Below are 17,694 nucleotides of genomic sequence, written 5' to 3'. Positions count from 1 at the left end.
CACTGCTACAGTGAAACGTATAGTAAATATACAACCACACTTTTGTGCGTTAAAAAGCTTAGAACGTGTCCTGTAGTGTCTCCCTATGCACGTTTTGCCGCTAACTACTGGATAAAACGTATAAAGAAATTCGCGCAAAAAACAAGGCTGCAATTTCCCACAACTCACGGTAACTTCAAGTGCGCATCGTTTTTTTAAGCATACTTTCTCGAGGAACAACGTTGTATTAAAGAGTGACTCACAATTCTTTTATATATTTATGAAAAATAACAAGGACGCACCCCGCTCGCCCCCCAATTTTTCGTAGTCATCATCCATTCTCAACACTCCCTTCATACCCATGCCATAGCCAGTACAACACCTGTCTAACATATTTTTCCAGCTTAATCTCACAGAGCTAGGTGGGAAAGTTTACGCAGATCAAAGGAGCCAAGCTGTACTGCTGGTTTCTCGCGACAACGGAATACGAGTGGTAAGTTGTTTCACCTTTAAAAACTGTTAGCCGTACAACATTTGAACTATAGGAAGCAGCGTAGCCACTCTAGTCCAGACAGAAAACTAAAAAAAAAGAAACATTGGTGTTCTGCTCATTGAAGCTAGGCAATGTACATCTAGAACAAAACTTGCGATATCAATTTCTCAATATTTCAAGTTTATAATTCCAGCAAACATGCATTGTGATCTCTTGCATATTAAAAAATATATAAGCTTGCAATTAGCAACATCCACAAAAAAAAAGAACTATTGCACTGTGTCAAGATTGCGCCGTCTAATGCACTCATTACTTGCGTCAAACACATAAAGAGTAATGATCTTTTATGGGAGATCACATTTATTTCAAATGCAGCCGTTTTTGAGTAGTCAATATACGTCGAATATCAGATAATGGGATCACTACGTTAACAGTGAATCCATTGAGTAATAAATGAAATTATGGACACTGAATATTTATATTTCACGAGCATTGCGAATTTTTTTAACATTCAAGATTGCCAGACAATATAAAATATAGTTCATATTCAACTACTCCATTCGGCAGACGAAGTAGCCCATTCTTCTCCGTTAAGTTGTATGCTCTCTTGTGCTTATACCTCGTAGTGGAAGACCACAATAAACCTGCCGCGGTTGCTTAATGGCTATGATGTTGGATTGCTAAGCAAGAGGTTGCGGGATTGAATTCCGGCCACGGCGGCGGCATTTCTATGGGAACGAAAAGAGAAAACACAATTGCACTTAGAATTAGACGCACGTTAAAGAGACTCGGATGGCCCAAATTTTCGGAGTACTCCACTACGGCGTGCCTCGTAATCAGGGCATGGTTTTTGCACGTACAACCCCATATTTATTTAGCAGACCACAATAATGGCATGTGCTCGCAAATTTATACATAATCAGTGACCCAACTTGTTCTGAAGGTAGATTTACGACGGTTTGCTGAACAAAGCAGGCCGACGCGCTACCCATTTGCGGACTACTTAGTGATGAAGGTAGGAGGGAGAGCATTTCGATACAAACGTACACCCGTGCACAGACAGGCAGACAGCCACATACATACCCACACAGCCTATCTCCCACCTTATCCCCCATCTTATGATGGGCGATAACATCCACCCATGATAACATCCACCCATCTTATGATGAATGTGGATGTTTAGTCCATTAGTAGTAAAGACAAGTAGGGACACAACGTATTGATACCGTAGGGATGCGTGATATACAAGGCTTGTATGCAGCCAGGGCTTCTCTGTTGCGCATCCCTCGGGACATGCGGCATTATTCAGCGGTTACACCGCAGAGCCCGCAGGTGGCCCTTGCGTGAGTACATATTCAAAAAAGATACTTATACTGCGGTGTATATCGGTAATTATGAGCATGTAAATTACAGAAGTCGCAGTTGCACAAGTAGCGAAGTACGTTTCCGCTACATTTCTTCTGCGCTCTGCGCACACGCAGTGCCAACTTGCGGCAAACGCAGAAGACCCCCTCCTCGAAATGTGCGGCGCTCCCCCACACGTGGCGCGCCACTTGCCCGCTTCTCCCCTTCGGACCGTGCGGAGACCAGTGCGAGGATGCCCCAATATCCTTGCGTTTGATAAGTTTTCTCGCTCTCTCTCCTCTTCCAACTTCCAGCGTGCGTTAGACGACGCGGCTCCTCTTTCCGCTCACAGCGCGATTCCTAGGTGCAGCGTCCGATGCAGGACGCCTCTGACGTGATGGCTACGCCGTAGCGCGTCTGATGGGAAAGCGTCTCCTGCGATGTGGGCCGAGCTGCTTCCGAGGAGTCATGCGTCTGCGTGGTGCTCCCAAGCGAGATAGAGGACGATCCCATCGAGGCGTCAGCCCCGATGGGATCGCGCCTGCCTTCATGGCGTGTCGCGGCCCGGCTGTCCGTGCCGATCACGACGTTTGGCTCGCGTACGTGGTTTCTCCCTCCGAGACACCGAGTTCTTTGGTTCGTTCCGCTTGCTCAGGCGCACGTTTCGTTGCCGCGCCGAACGCTACGTGTGACTCAAGAGCAAGCCGAGCGAATGAGCGGGTGGTGTTAACGGCCTACGATAACGCTATCGCGTTCCACTCTTGAAGGCGAAGCATAAGCGTCCTCCAAGTTTTTTTTGCATCAAAGAGGGTCATAAATGAGTGGCGTATGCTCCATGGCACATAACAAGTTAGCCAAGTTTGTGTCATTGAGGAGCGGTGCAAAACTAGTACTATATACTCAGTGACCCTTGTTGGTAAGGTCACTGGTTTCAATTCCAGTTCCCTCAGCGCACTAGTCTAATGCGCATAGTAATACAGCATGGACTGCTCACTGACCATTGACAGGAAAGTGGTTAGAGACTTAGTTTTGAAGTTCGAAAGAACGAAATTTTAAAAGTGAGACGTTGGTGCTAGTGAGCTTGAATCTACGACCCCAGGCTCAGGAGCCCAGTGACTTACGCACTAGGCTAGACCAGCACCTCCTAGGTAGCAGGCTTGTGCACTCTCCTTGCTATTTACATGCTATTTACATGCTCTACATGCTAGTTAGACCAAAATTTCCATTGCCAAGCCGGGAAAGACGAAAGTGGTGACGTGAAAATAACCGCAGCTTACACGCGGCATCCCCGTTAGATCCTATTTTGTTCGGGCAAGGTACCATGACGTCACGGATCGAAATGAACCAGCCTTCTGATATCTAAGTAGTGTTCCCCAAGCGTCTCAATGCGCTCGCCTGCCCGTGAGAAATTCATAACTCGAATTACCGCTCAGCGGCCCTCAATTGGACACTAATGCTTCCGCATTCACAATTTATAAATGCTTAGGTGTCGTTGAAGTCCAAAATCAAGAAAGGGGCTGACAGATGGAATAGCACACTGCGGTATAGAGTTTGTAAAGAGGGATAAGGTGCCTCAGAAAGGCTGGACAACGTTTCGATAAGAGGACCTATTTTCGTCAAAGGCGGCCTCGTCATCCTCGGCATGTTTGTTTTAGAGGGTCATTGCAGTGACGTCACGTGCTTTCGTCGTCAGTGGCGGCTGGTTATAAAGGCAGAGACTTCAGAGGTAATGAGCGCTGTCACCCGACATTTGTGAGCGCCGTTCCCAAGACGAGTGGACAAGAGCGGTGGAGTGGGAAGGCGGGGAGAAAAGAAAAGCAGAGAGAAAAACACGCGGGAGACACCGGGGGGGGGGGACACCAAAGTGTCCTTGAATATCTTTAACGCTGATTTGTGTAATATGGTACATTTTCAGACGGGAATGATCGGCGTCACAGCGAGGATTACAGTAAACGAGGGCGGCCAGCCGAGAAACGACAGCCGAGTAGCTCATAAATTATTTCGCATCGATGGAGCGCGCTCACACGAGGGTACGGAAGGAACAATCAGTATTGGTCGCCCCACAGGTATTTATATATATATATATATATATATATATATATATATATATATATATATATATATATATATATATATATATATATATATATATTATATATACGGTGCTGTTTGAAATATCTAAGTTTTTCCTGAAAATTGTTTTTTGCACATCATTGTCCAATTACACCCATTCCAAAATCGAGTGACGAAATACATTGGCAAATCACGTCGCCTTATTCTCCAAGGTCTAAAATGGCGGTTTCGGAAAATTGTTCGTTAGAGAACACTGCACTTCCACGAAAAACTTGGAAGCCCATATCTGAAACCTTCTGTCACCCTCAGAATTTGTTCCAAGTGGGTATGTCATGCAATCTCACCAGCTATAAATGGTAATATACAATATGTACTGGAAAATAAATAGAAAGAGGCATATTATTGCAAACATGTGTTCACTATACTAACATGCTTTTCAGTGTATTCAGCAAAATACATAAGACTTTCAGAGAAATCAAGCTAAAATCGTGCTATCTGCAACAGGAATATAAAAAAAGATGCTCATTCATAGGAAACATCTCATAAACAGGGTAGACCACTGCACGAATTAGGAGGTTTGGAACCACGACGAACTTTGGGGGTTTGGACACACGTCGGGCCCCGGGCGCATTCGAGCGCATTGTAGTCCCGTTTATCGTATCTCTAACTTCGAACACTGTAAATAAGAAATGTTGCCACCCTCAAAATTTGTATCAGTGGAGCCTTTTGCTGTACAGGGAAAGCAGCTGTACCTTAGTCGCAACGCATTCGTGGCCAGGGTACACCTCCTTTCGAGCAAGTGTGTGTTAGCGGCGTTATTCAACGGCTGGCAGAACGAAAGCAGTGTCCACCTGGGCCCACCTACTCCCAGTTTTCCTTTATCGTGGCATTGGAAAACTCTGGTCCACTGAGTTGCAGGGTTATCTGACGGCAGCATCAAGGTTCCGTTGACAGATTCGTACTCACACGAGTGACGAATCATCCAACGTTAGAATCTTAGTGACGAGATCAGTGGCAGTGGCTCCGCCGGAGAAGGGAGAACGAATTAGCCGTTTGGGTTAAGGTGGCGAGTAAAGAAGTTGAAGAGTGGTAAAACGTGACTGCTGTATCGCCATGAATGAAACGCGAAGTAAGCGCGAATACAACAAATGATATGTATTACGTGACTAAGAATGATTTATTGCGTGCACGGTGGGTATATGCATGGACAGGTTACTGCAATATACATAGTTTAGCGAGGAAACAGAGTTGTCACAAGAAGATTCTTTTCGATAACAATACCACTTCCCCGTTAAAAAGAAAAAGAAAAGTTGCTGATGAAAGTGAAGCTAACAACCCACCACATCCGAGGAAAAAAAGGTTTAAGATTTATTCCAGGGACTAGAGTCGTTGCCTTTTAGCACTGACTGAAATATTTGGTAACGCTTTTTGTTCACAATTACTGATAGAAAAGGTGTTAATATTTTCAAGGCTATTCATGGTATGCATAATTGCCGCGGAAGCTACATTTCATTTATGAATATCTGCCCCATAAGCTAACGAGCCTGCATAAACCCCGGTTCAGCTGAAGTAGAAGATCCCGATGTATGCTGGATAATCATGTTGTCATCGCCTATCACGACAGCTGTTTCTTGTGGTGAAATTGGTTCTTCGTAGCTTCTGGTACTTTCGAGGTTTTAAAAGACCCTGATGCGTGTTTTAGACGCCACGCGGGTGCAATATGGAGGTGTGCTTCTCACGCAAAGAAACACTGGAATCGCCATTGGCCCGCCTACTGCATCTCAATGAGATGGCTCACATTAGCACGCGAGACCTAACCCTCGCGACGCCACCTATTCTGGTCGTGAACATCCCAGCGAGAATCGGGTCCCTCCCTCCACATACAATGAGATCAGAAAGCACTTTTATCTACACCGCAGAGTATACAGCGCACCTCACAATAAGCTCCCCAGGCCTCAAGCCCTCACGTTCAGAATGGTTCAAACCAACACGTACCCCACGCAGAACAGACTACATCACTTTATGCCTGAGCTATACACAACATCATATTGCGAAAATTGGCTTAGCACACTAAACGTACATCACTTGCTCTAGCCGTGTGGTCGGGCCCACGTAAACAAGAATCAAGACTCCGCCAGGCTACAAGATGCATTACGCAGCACGGACCTGGCGGAGCAGCTCTAGGCCGTCAAGTGAGCCCACGATGCAACCAGGGAGTTAAAACTCCCAGTCTCAACGTGGGAGTAGCCCGTTCTATGGTGTCTTGCGCCCCATAGCTCGCAGAACCTTTCAGTAAAGTTATTCCATCCATCTATTCATCCTACTGCAAGTTCGCTTGGGTGGTAAATGATAAACTTCTTGCAAGGAAACCAGAGAATTCAAGCTTTGCAGATATTCCACATGAGGAAGCTCCTTCGAGGATATGCTAAGAATCGCTAATATGGCTTCTTCGTAGCAGTTTCCACTTATTAAACAGTCCTACTCGCTGGTACAGAGCAATGTACGGAGTTTCCGCAAAAGATGTCGATAATCTCTGCTTATTGCTTTTAACTAATTCGTCTCCTTTCGATTTTGTTACTGTTGCAGAGATATGGGTGAATCCTGCCAAAGTTGAAATTATAACAGGTTACTCATTCTTTTCAAAGCCCGGGCTGTCTCGCGCGCGAGGTGCTGGTGTTGGGCTGTTCACAAACGAGCATTTGAAGTGTTATGTTGTCCCATTATTCTCATACTCTTTTTTTCATGAACTTGACTTCCTTGCTCTAAAAGCTACCACCCTAATCATTGTTGTCTATCTTGCCCCCTAATCAAATTACTGATAACGTTTTGCATGATTTGAAGCATCACTTCTGCATTCGAGCAGCTCGATTGGGAAAATACTAATCAGCTCCATAACTAATACAAATTACGAATATCTTACGCTGATCAGTTCCTATGGTTTCCATAATCTTATTAAAACAACTACCAGGGTCGCGTCCTCATCGTGAACGTTAATTGATCACATATTTTGCGGTTCTGATACATCAACCAGCACTTCTCTGATTTATGACTGCGTAATTTCCGATCATTGTCTCAGGAGCTTGTTATATCCGCATGATCATAACACCTTCACAGAAACTGTTACTTCGCATGGAAGAAGTGTCCACGCTTTAAAACAACCTGCCTTATAAATTAGAGATATAAGTATACGCCGCATTAACACAAGCCCTTAATATATCTTATTAAACAATAGCTTGACAAAACATAGGGTAACAGGGCAAACGAATGGCCACAAGAAGGAAGACAAGTGCACACAAGCGGTATAAGAGCGCTTGTGTGTACGTGTCTCCCTTCTTGTTGTCGTCTGTTTGCCTTGTTACCGATATGTTTCAAGATGGACCAACTCGGCCGAAAAGAATTATTGCAGAAACTTGAGAGAAGTCACACTAAAATCTACTGTTATCCGGGAGAAGGGGCACCACAAGAAGCCTATTTTTGCATAGATGAATTGTGCTATTCGAGAACTCATCAAAGCGAAAGCTGACTAACAACCAAATGTCTTTACTCTTTCAGTCAGCATATATACGGTATACTCCACCACTATCTCAAAGCACAGAATCAACATAATTCAGCATGCGCAGGAGCAAAAATTGCAATAATGCGATAAGAAGGCAATCTCCTTCGGAAGTTACACATGTTTAGCCGCTATAATGAATCTGGAAAACTTCGGAAATAAGACGTTACTCAGCGCTGTTGTTGCGTCCCTCCTTTTGTCCTGTTTATTAGGGGTCTTTACTGCTTGTAATCCTAACCAATGTGGTGAGATATCTTCTTTTTGCGGATCAGTACATACGTTGCATTGCTTTTGCAGCGCACGTCCCTAGTATGGGTCTGTCATCCGCTTGGCCTGTGGTGCAGGTCACTCGACGAATGTTTGTACCCGGTGGCTGTGCGTCCCGACGCGATCAGGCTCATTGAGCTCTCCTTACCTTTCTTGAAGTAACTAATTTAGGTTTACATTTGCAGCCTATTACTATTTTTTAAACGACAATACGTCAGACACAATTTTATTTTAACATTCTGTAGTGTCATGACCTTAAGTGACCGGCCGTACCGATTGCGATCTACGCTCTCTGTGTTCTGTTTAATTTAAGAGATTTGTTCTCTATTTGTAATATTGCTCTTTTTTCTTGTCTCTTTCCTCCCTTTCCTCCGATTCTTTCATTTCTGGGCTTCTGCCTCCACTTTTCTGAAGAGAGTAGGCAGGCGTTGTGCCTGTTGCTTCCAGTGGTAGGTGCCAGCCTGCTCCTTGCTTTCCCTTTCCTGCCTAGTGTTTAAATGTTGTATATATATATTATATATATATATATATATATATATATATATATTGTAACGAAGAAGACAGGTGCATCGGCAGCGTCTCTCTCGAACGTAGAGCTTACGCGCTCGGTGGCTGAATTTCTACGAGTAGGCCTTCCTGTTCATCCTTCTGACTTTGTATTTCAACAGAGTAACATAATTGCTGGAGGTTGCTAAGCTTTTCTCCAAAACTTCCCCTTCAAAACATGGGATGTTCCTCTTGAAACTTGCGCATGGCATGTCCTCGCTTCTCCAGAGTACATAGGCTCGTGTTCAGCATGCCAACGCAGCAGGTCTGCTGCACGCGGTCCTTGCTGTCCTTTGCAGCCAATTCTGCGCGCCACTCGACCATTGGACCGTGTCGGCATCGACCTCTACAACGCTCTAGCATGTACACCTGCTGAGAATTCATGAATTGTTCTTGCCGTGGATGACCTGACGCGCTATGCGGAAACAGCTGCCTTACCAACCTCCGCGTTGCCTCCTTACTCTTGCAACACTTCGTGCTTCACCACGGTTAAATTCTGAGTAACACAGGAAGTGGCTTCATTCATAGGAGGGTAACACGCTACTTACTGCAACGTACTGTGTGATTTAACCTTACTTCGGGTGACATGCTGTCCCTGTACATTCAGTCCAACCCCACCAAGAGAGCCTACGACAACGTTCTCCATGACGCCATACTTGAAGCATTGGAATCGGTGGGTCTAGGCGGTCCGTAATATCATTGGACACACAGTTATTTACATAGGCGGACTCTATTTCTTAACACTGAAGCTGGCCCAACTTCGCAATATTATACGCACCATGGAGTTCCACAAGGCGGTGTCTTGAGTCCCACGCTTTTCAACCTCGTACTCATTGGTCTCGTGGAACAACATCCCAACACAGTTTAAACATCAATGTATGCCGAAGACATCTGCGTCTGGGCATCATGCGTGAGACAGCCGCAAGTACGCGCCAGGCTTCAAAAAGTTGCCACGTCAACATCGGTGCACTTAAAAGAAAAGGCCTCAAGATCTCGCCAGAACAATGCGCATTGGTCGCGTTTAGCAAAAAGCCAATGAGATCATACGATGTCTCTATCGACGGTCAAAGCATACCTTATGTCAGGACGCACCGATTATTAGGCGTAATTATTGATCGTGACCTCTGCTGGAGTCCTCATGTGGCCGACCTAAAGAAGCGCCTAATGGATATTTCTAATGTGTTTAAGTTTCTTGGAGGAAAAGTCTGGGGTACTTCACTACATGCAATGATGTAACTGTACAGGACGCACTTTCTTGGGTATTTTCGATACAGCTTGCCTGTGCTGACGAACACCTGCAGAATTAATATCCGTACACTCGAAAGCGTCCAGGCCCAGGCACTTATAGTTTGTTTTGGATTTCCGCGGTGCTCGTCAACGGCTGCAACAATTGCCGTTGCACACGATTTCCCAGACAAGACCCATATAGTCATGGAAGCGCTCAGAGAACACGTAAGACACCTTGTTCGAGCCCCTGCCCATCATCTAGCCTCACTGCCAGAGGATAGACCACGTGCTTCCTTTTGATAAACAGTCCTGCCCAATCGTGCACACCTTCCATCAGGTTATACAGCTCCAACGAAAGTTCCGTTTCCACCATGGTGCTTGGCTCAAGCGAAAGTTCGACTAATGGTACTAGGATTCTGAACAAAAGCCCAACTCTCGTCTCCAGCACTCAAGCAGCTTTCACGGCTCTTGCTGTACGAGACGAACAACGAGCATCATCATCTATATACTGACGCTTCAACCACGGTGAATGGGTCTGAGGGATCGGTGATCTTTCCTGCAAAACCCTCCACCATAAAGTGTCGATTATCTCACCAGACTACATCGACAGCCGCGGAGCTTGCTGCTATTCTTTGTACACTTCGCGTAATTTCAGAAGAACTACCCAAGAAATGGAGCGCGTTCAGTGACTCCAAGGCTTCATTGTTTAGTTTCTGCCTCACGCCGAGGACCCCACGAAGAACTAGTTCTAGAAATCAGACTGCTGCTTCGCCACCTCGTCGAGCAAGGACACGACATCACGTTACAGTGGCTTCCAAGCCACTGTGGCATAATGGGCAATGGACATGCCGACGCAGCAGTGCGATCTGCACATGAGGAGGGCTTGCAAGACTCCATTCCGTTCTCAAGAACAGACGCTGCAATAAAAATTCGCGTGCTTGCAAATGAAGCCATCAAAACTTCATGGAACACTGCAAGCTTGAAGCATACGCGTCTACACCAACTGGACCCATCCCTTCGACTTCGACCCCCCATCTGGACTCTCTCCACTCGAAACAGCAGTACTTTGCCGACTGTGACTTGGTGTCGCCTATACACGATCTTTCGATCTTTCGCCTTCTGAGTTTGTATGGACGACAGCGCGGCCTGCAGTCACTGCGGCGACGGGGAGACTATCGAACACAGACTTTCCCACTGTCCTCAATTCAGGGCGCACCGGCTGTCACTAGCGACCGCATTGGCATGCCTTGACGACAGGCCACTCTCAGAACAGTCAGTTTTCGAATGCCGACATGAACTGTCGTCGCAGCGAAAGTTGGTCAAGGCTGTGTTGACCTTTTTACATGACAATGGCCTATTAGAAAGACTGTAATAAACCGATTCCGTCCCTTTTCATATTTTTTCTCACGCTTTTCTTTTTGTCACGTTCTTTCCATCTTTACTTCCCTTTTACCTTCCCCTAGTGCAGGGTAGCAAACCGGAGGTTCTAACTCTGGTTAACCTCCCTGCCTTTGTCTCATTTGCATCTATCTCTCCCAACCCAACCAACTGGGACCTTTTTTTTAACATATGAGACTTACGCCTACAAAACCATCTCACAGGCCATGACTGGATTTTCCCCGTTCTCCTTGGTATACGACCGGGAACCTTCCTGTACACTCGACACGATTCTCCCTTACCGACCTGATCGATCCGAGTGCACACCACTGTCTGAAGCTTGCAGATACGCGTAGGAATGCCGCCAGCTCAACCAATCGTTTGCGACAGAAGACCAGTGGCTGCAAAAGTTTCCTCGTGATGACGACCCACCCACCCCCCTCCCTCCCCGGCTACACCACGACTCCTGACACACATTCCTAAAGCGTCACCAAATCGATGTTGAGACTTGACAGCTATTTGGCTTAGAACATTTTGCTGCTTTTTCACTCATTTTAACGGCGGTAGATAACTGCATTCCCTGGGATGTCAAAGTCAGTTCTCTTATTGATTCGGTGCCCGCGCGATTAACTCAAGATGCGTTCAGTTTTCACCATCTATTCAACAGTCACACGCATCGCTGTTGCTTCGTTATTTCAACCTTGTTCTTTAGTCTAATCCAGGGACCAGGAAAGGATTCAGATCGTAGTCAACTGGTCCGTATGTGCTCGTGGAACGTGTTGCGGCCGGTGAAAACGCCAGTTGCGTTTAACTTTTCTTTTTGCTTCTTAATTTCCACTAGTCACAGCTCGCCGCGACGCTGGTAGATCCTCGGAATCATATATACTCATGATATAGGTTAGATAAGGTGGAAAGTAAAATATTGCGAGATAGCGTCCATCATTAAACCCTGCCGTAACCCCTAAACCCATAAGGAATACGACTGTCATCCGTTACCTCGTCTGGTTTTTCCCTAATATTGCAGAGCACTTTCCTGCAAAATTGGCAACTGGAAACAAGAGTCGCAAGGAGCTGAGAAATTAGGCGATCAACTAAGGGAGACAACCAAGGCAACAGCCAAACAGGAAGGAAAAGCGAAAATTAACAAATTTAACCTTGTTTATGACTGCATTTATGAATCGACGTCTTTTTATTTTAAAAGGAAAGTAGAGAAAACGCGGCCGGAAATGTATAACGATCCCGTGTGTTTTGAATTACGCTTCTACAGTTACCGGTCGAGCCACCTGACGTGGCGACTTTTGTGATGTGCTGATGTGGGTGTTTTGCTAACCTTCCACAGTAGGCGCAGTGCGTCTACAATCGCGGAATCCTGGGCTCTACGCCGTTGTAAGGGACTGGCGGCCACGGCATCGTTAGGCAACATCCCAAATAACAATACGAGTCGGTTGTGACACTATAATGGCAGAGCAGCAAACGAGGGATCAAAAAGAACTGTAATTGTTCCGCAAGTATATATTTATCTATAATTCTTCCAGAGCTAATTCAAGAACGCTACTATAGTTGGATACAACTTCCGTCTGCAGTGAAGCCCCGCCCACGCCCTCATAATCGCCAGCCACTGTTTCTCCGCGAGGCTGCAAATAATTTGTACATCAAATTTTTCTGTCACCCAAACATGGCGGTAACTACGAAAATAAAATTATTGGTGCGTAATTTCCTACGTTGGTGCGTAATTTCGCGTATTATAGCTGAATTGCGAAAGCCTAATTTTTTATTGAACTGAAATACTTGCTTGGCTGCAACTATTTATTGTAAAGTTTCTATTCCTTTGATAGTGAAGCTTCATGAGTAAAACAGGTTCAGCAGTGAAATAAACTGCGCTGCAGACTTTTAAAGCGTGAAATGCTCCGACTCCGCACACCTTGTCCACGTCTGTGGCACACCTGATTGCTTCCGCCGATGAAAAGGCTCTTCAAAAGCAGCAGACACTCCACAGGCCACATGACGTCGATTTTACTTGCTTCTGTGATTGGCTGGCAGAGCAACACAACTCCGCGAGGTCCGTGTGCGTTGGTTCGAAACTGCACTTTATTTTTCGTTAAAGTTGTATTCTACTCTAATAATTCTTATGTTACACTTTGGCTTGTTTACTTGTACTTGACAGTGTTCTTCCTGCGCTTCTTTTCTTCGCGAAGCTATTTGACGTGGTTCCTTGTTTTTAAACTAAAGGAGAGGTGTATTTCACAGGCGTACATGCGAAATACACCTCATTCAATTTTTCTTTTGCATGTTCACGCGTCTTTATGGTGAATGGTGGGTGTCATCACACTTACACTAGTAAACCTATCCCCTCACCATTTGCATAGAAAAGTTACCTTGGGTTGCCCCTTCCCCCCGAAAAGAAATCCTGTGTTGCCTGTTTAACAGGATACCGTGCAAACACAACACTGGGTGCGATGAGGTATTTTCGCTTATATTAAAGCAATCTAAACCGATTCTGTGCGTGTCGTCGGAAATAATTTTTAATGATGGATTTTACACAGCTACGTACCGAGATATTTTAAAGCTTGCTAAAGTTATTCCTGTACAGAAAAAAATGAGACCTAAGGCTTCCTGAAAATTACAGCCCAATATCCGTTTTGAATGCCATTATTACAGCTTTTGTAAAACTCAGCGTGATAAGGTCATGAATTTTGTTGAACGAGAATTGGTGCTAACAACTAGTCAGTATGGTTCAGGAAAAGCAGGTCATCTGTCACCACTATAGTATATATTGGAGCTATTGAAACACCTACTTAAGCAATATGGGATCCTATCAGGTCTGTTCATTCATATTGGAAAGATTTTAATACTGTATGTCATGGAATTATAGTTGACGAACTAGAATGCTACTGCTTCCGTGGTGTCTGTCTAGACATTTTAAACGCTGTCTCACCAATACACAGCAAAAGGTATGATTTCTAGGTGTCAAATGAAATTTTTCTGCGCTAGCAACAGGAGCTCTCAAGGACGAGTGTTGGGGCCCATATTATTTTTATTATACTTGAATGGTCTTCCGTTGATATTGCGTAATTTCAGTCCTCTCGTGCACGCAGTTGACACTGCTCTCATTTGCACACAAAAGTCTACGACAAAAGCTTTTGCTATAACTAACAAAGAAAGAAATCGTATTAGTGGTTGGTTTAACGCTGATTAGCTGCTACTGAACATAAAGAAGACAAAATATATGGTAATGAATTCTTTACAGAAATTGGCAGCCTTCGAATCATGCGCGCTTCAGGGAGGGGGAGAGCCAAATGAACGTGTCAATTATCAACATGTCTACGTGTAATGATCGATCATCAGGTAAACTGTAAAATGCATATTAATTATTATGTGAAGAGGACAGCAACATTTACGTTCTGATAATTAAATGTCGCCAGATTTCTGATGCACTGACTTTGAGAACGACCTATTTCGCTTTTTTCATAGTCAGTTATTATACTGTACAGAGTCATGCGGTCATACGTATGATCCTTACTTAAGTCCACTTGTGTTGCTCCAAAAGAGAGCAATTAATATTTATTGAGTTAAAATTATGCAGCCCCTACCAAGCCACTCGTTAACAAATTCGAAATAGACCCTATTAACTTGCGAATAATCTATAAACGTACAATTATGGTGCATAATTGTATTAGTCGCAATTGCAAATTTCATTTGTCATGATTCGTGACTTCCCGGTTTCCAACACGAGGCTACGAAGCCACTAAGTTCTCGCAGCCGCTTGTAAAAAAATTTGTGCGGCAAAAGGCGACTATCTAGCGTTAGTGGGACTTCCTGGTACATTCTTCCTATTAAAATAAAACAAAGTAAATACTTTTTCGTAAGATAAAACACAGTTGCAAATATTCGCATTATTGTTGAAACATAATTGCAATGCAGTATGTCTGCTGCTTGCATAAAAAACTGTTTCAATTGCTGCTCTGTAAACATATGTCTATGTTATTATTTATGTATGGATCCGTACTCACCTCATCCTTAGAATCCAGGTGCATCTCATGTATTTTCATCATTTTTGTATGCACACTAGCTTTAACAAGTCCTACGCGTGCGCATTCTGCACTCGTAATGCGCAGAATGAGCCATCTAACTGTCGTACTCTTGCTGCACTACCAACTTGAAACCTCGGGCCATGGGAACACTGAATTGGTTGACGTATCGCGCAGTGGCTCCTTCTCGGTAACGCACACTTTTTTATAGTCCTGAACGGCGAAAGTTGCATAATATAGCTTCTGTTGAGGAATCAGTATTAGGCCCCGTTCTTGGCTGCAGGCCAAGCATAAATAGAGTTGGTGACACGCCGGTTATGGTATGGGCTCAGGCTTAGAAATCCCGTAAATAGGCAGCAATACTCTTTGAAGGTTGCAGCCTTCTAGCGTTCTCAATTCTATTTATTCATTGGGGCCCCAGTTGAATCTTTATACGAAACATTTCGTCTTTGAGGTAGCACATGGACAATGTCGAGGGCTTGACGATATTTTTTGCAGCAATTTTCCAGAGTGCCGCCTAAACTGGTGGTCAATGTAGGTCGAGATTGTGTTGGCCAGCCTTCCCTTCTGAAGGTTGCTTGCAGGAAGTTGAAGATTGCTTCCCTGTTGTGAGCGCAAAATCCATCTTAAAACAGAGCGGGTGGCAAATGACCGATGTCATAAATAATCTGCACTCCACAAGTACAACATCTAGAGGCCCAAAAACATAAGCGGTGAACATTTGTCATGGTTTTTCTCGCCACGACAATTATTTACAGTAGGGCCAAAGCCACCTTTTCTTTCTCATCAACAGTCGAGTATGTCGCTGCTTGAAACTCCTCCTTGGACTTGGTTGTGCACGTTGAGCCAACCGGGTCACCACTACGACCGCCAGTCTGACTGGTTCTTACTAATCATGAGTGGACACGTTGTCAAAATATAAGTTTGTCGCTCTCAGTATTTTAAGGGGATGCAACCTTTTCTCCTAACAAAAAAGGCCCTCCAAGGATGATAGTTCTTGTCGAATCTGGGTGTAAGGTGCCAATTCGGCGGGTAAACATTGCTTCAGCTTCTAGCACTCTAAAACTGGATGCAGGATCTCTTGAAGTCGTGTGGCTTTATACAGACAAGCTGAGAAAACCAACTGAATTTTTTTTTCAAACACTCGACACTGTTCTGCGATAGCTGGTACCCTTGGTGCGGTGTCGGCAACCAAAGTATCCTTGCGTTTAAACCAGACAACATTTACCTATTTGGACTTCGAACGTGGGACTCAAGTCAAGTGGCACATGATAACAGCCCGATGATCTGCACGTTAAGCTATAGACGCTTGCATACTCCTCTTGTATCAATGACAATTACAGTACTTTAAAATGACTGACTTGTGTGGCTCGTTTCAAAGGAACTTTTAGATTTAGAAATCAAGAGCACGTATGTGTGTTCGTTTTTCTTATGTCACATATGCACTAACGAACACGCCAACCACACCTAACTTTAACACCGCTCCCAGAAACCACGCATTATTTAAAATGTTTCTCGCTAAAGTCTGAGCGCACCCGCATCCCGTCCTGTGTCGCAGCTTCGAGTGCAATTGACTTGGTATTCAATGCTGCAACGACATAGGAATCGGTCCAGCTCATAGCAGAGAAAAATGTAACGTTCCTCCTCAAGAGTACAATGTATCATTGATCACATCATCGCTATCGTTGTCATCCTGCTGTCGTTATTCGTCCGTTGGCGCCACGCAAAAAAATCATGTGCGTTCATGTATCTGTTGACGTTCTGAGAAGTACTAAATATAGCTGGCTATAGGCTTCCTAGAACATTGATTCTTGCAGTGCAAATGATCTGCCCGTTATTGAGCGTAATGTTAGCTTCCGATTCAGTTTCATGTAACGTATTGCTAAGGTTTGATATAATATAATTGTATTAGCAAAGATCGCACACACGAAGCTGCACTTACTTTTCATCTGTATTTAGATCTGAATGCTACTGAGACAGCTACTGAACATAATGTCGCAATGTCCTCATGAGGCCAATCAGAAAAAAGAAATTTTTGGTACGTGAGATATTTCTCGGCTTGTAAAATTTACCGATAGGATTTTATGATACTATGTCCTCAGTGACCATATGCTCAAATAGTTCAATTAACAGAGCTGAGATTTTGGGTTTAACCTTTCCTTTATAATGTCTACCGTGACCTGTATTCAGTACATCTATGTCACATTATTCAAGTCACACTTTTTAGTGCTCGGTGCATTTCTTTTGTTCAGTGCCGGTCCTATATTTGCTCCATGTATCTACATGTTCCTTCTATGTTAAAAGAAGTACCTGGCACCGTTTATTGACACAAATGGCTTCGATCTTTTATCTAGCGAGCACTTATGCCAGCATTTTTTTTCCTTCCAGGGTTTTCTAGCGAGAAACTGCCAGTTGCTCAAGCAGATATTGGTAAAGCAGGGAATGCCAATGTAAATGCCCGCTGTGCAACTCCTACTACCGGTGGGCATCCCAATATAAATAATTTGTAATTTTTACAAAGTGTGCGTGAGCAGTAAATGTACACAATGTGTTTACATAATGTGCGATTATAATTAGTTTTGTATGCGTCTACCGTACCGTACGTTAGTCCACAGAAATTTTGCAACGATCGCGCTGTTACGTTACTATGTTATCCAAAAAATAACCGCGAAATAAGTAAAAGTGGGAGGCAGATATACAACTATCATAAAATTCAGCTTCAAATTGAAAATTCTCAGTGAACGCTTAAAAAAGCAAGATGCAGGAAGACAGTACAGAAGAGTTAAATTAAATATACAATATTACGC

At 44.3% G+C, this 17,694-nt stretch overlaps 1 long non-coding RNA gene across 1 annotated transcript; it reads left to right on the top strand.

Annotated features, from left to right (window-relative positions):
• The first annotated feature begins 380 nt into the window (after nucleotides 1-380).
• LOC142564991 (uncharacterized) lies at nucleotides 381-17,473 on the top strand. Its single transcript, XR_012824728.1, has 3 exons — nucleotides 381-472; nucleotides 3,732-3,882; nucleotides 17,276-17,473. It is a non-coding gene; the product is annotated as an uncharacterized LOC142564991 (long non-coding RNA).
• Nucleotides 17,474-17,694: the final 221 nt, after the last annotated feature.

Source organism: Dermacentor variabilis, chromosome 11 (genome assembly GCF_050947875.1).
Source record: "Dermacentor variabilis isolate Ectoservices chromosome 11, ASM5094787v1, whole genome shotgun sequence".
NCBI lineage: Eukaryota > Metazoa > Arthropoda > Arachnida > Ixodida > Ixodidae > Dermacentor > Dermacentor variabilis.
This window is presented reverse-complemented; position numbering and strand designations above follow the sequence as displayed.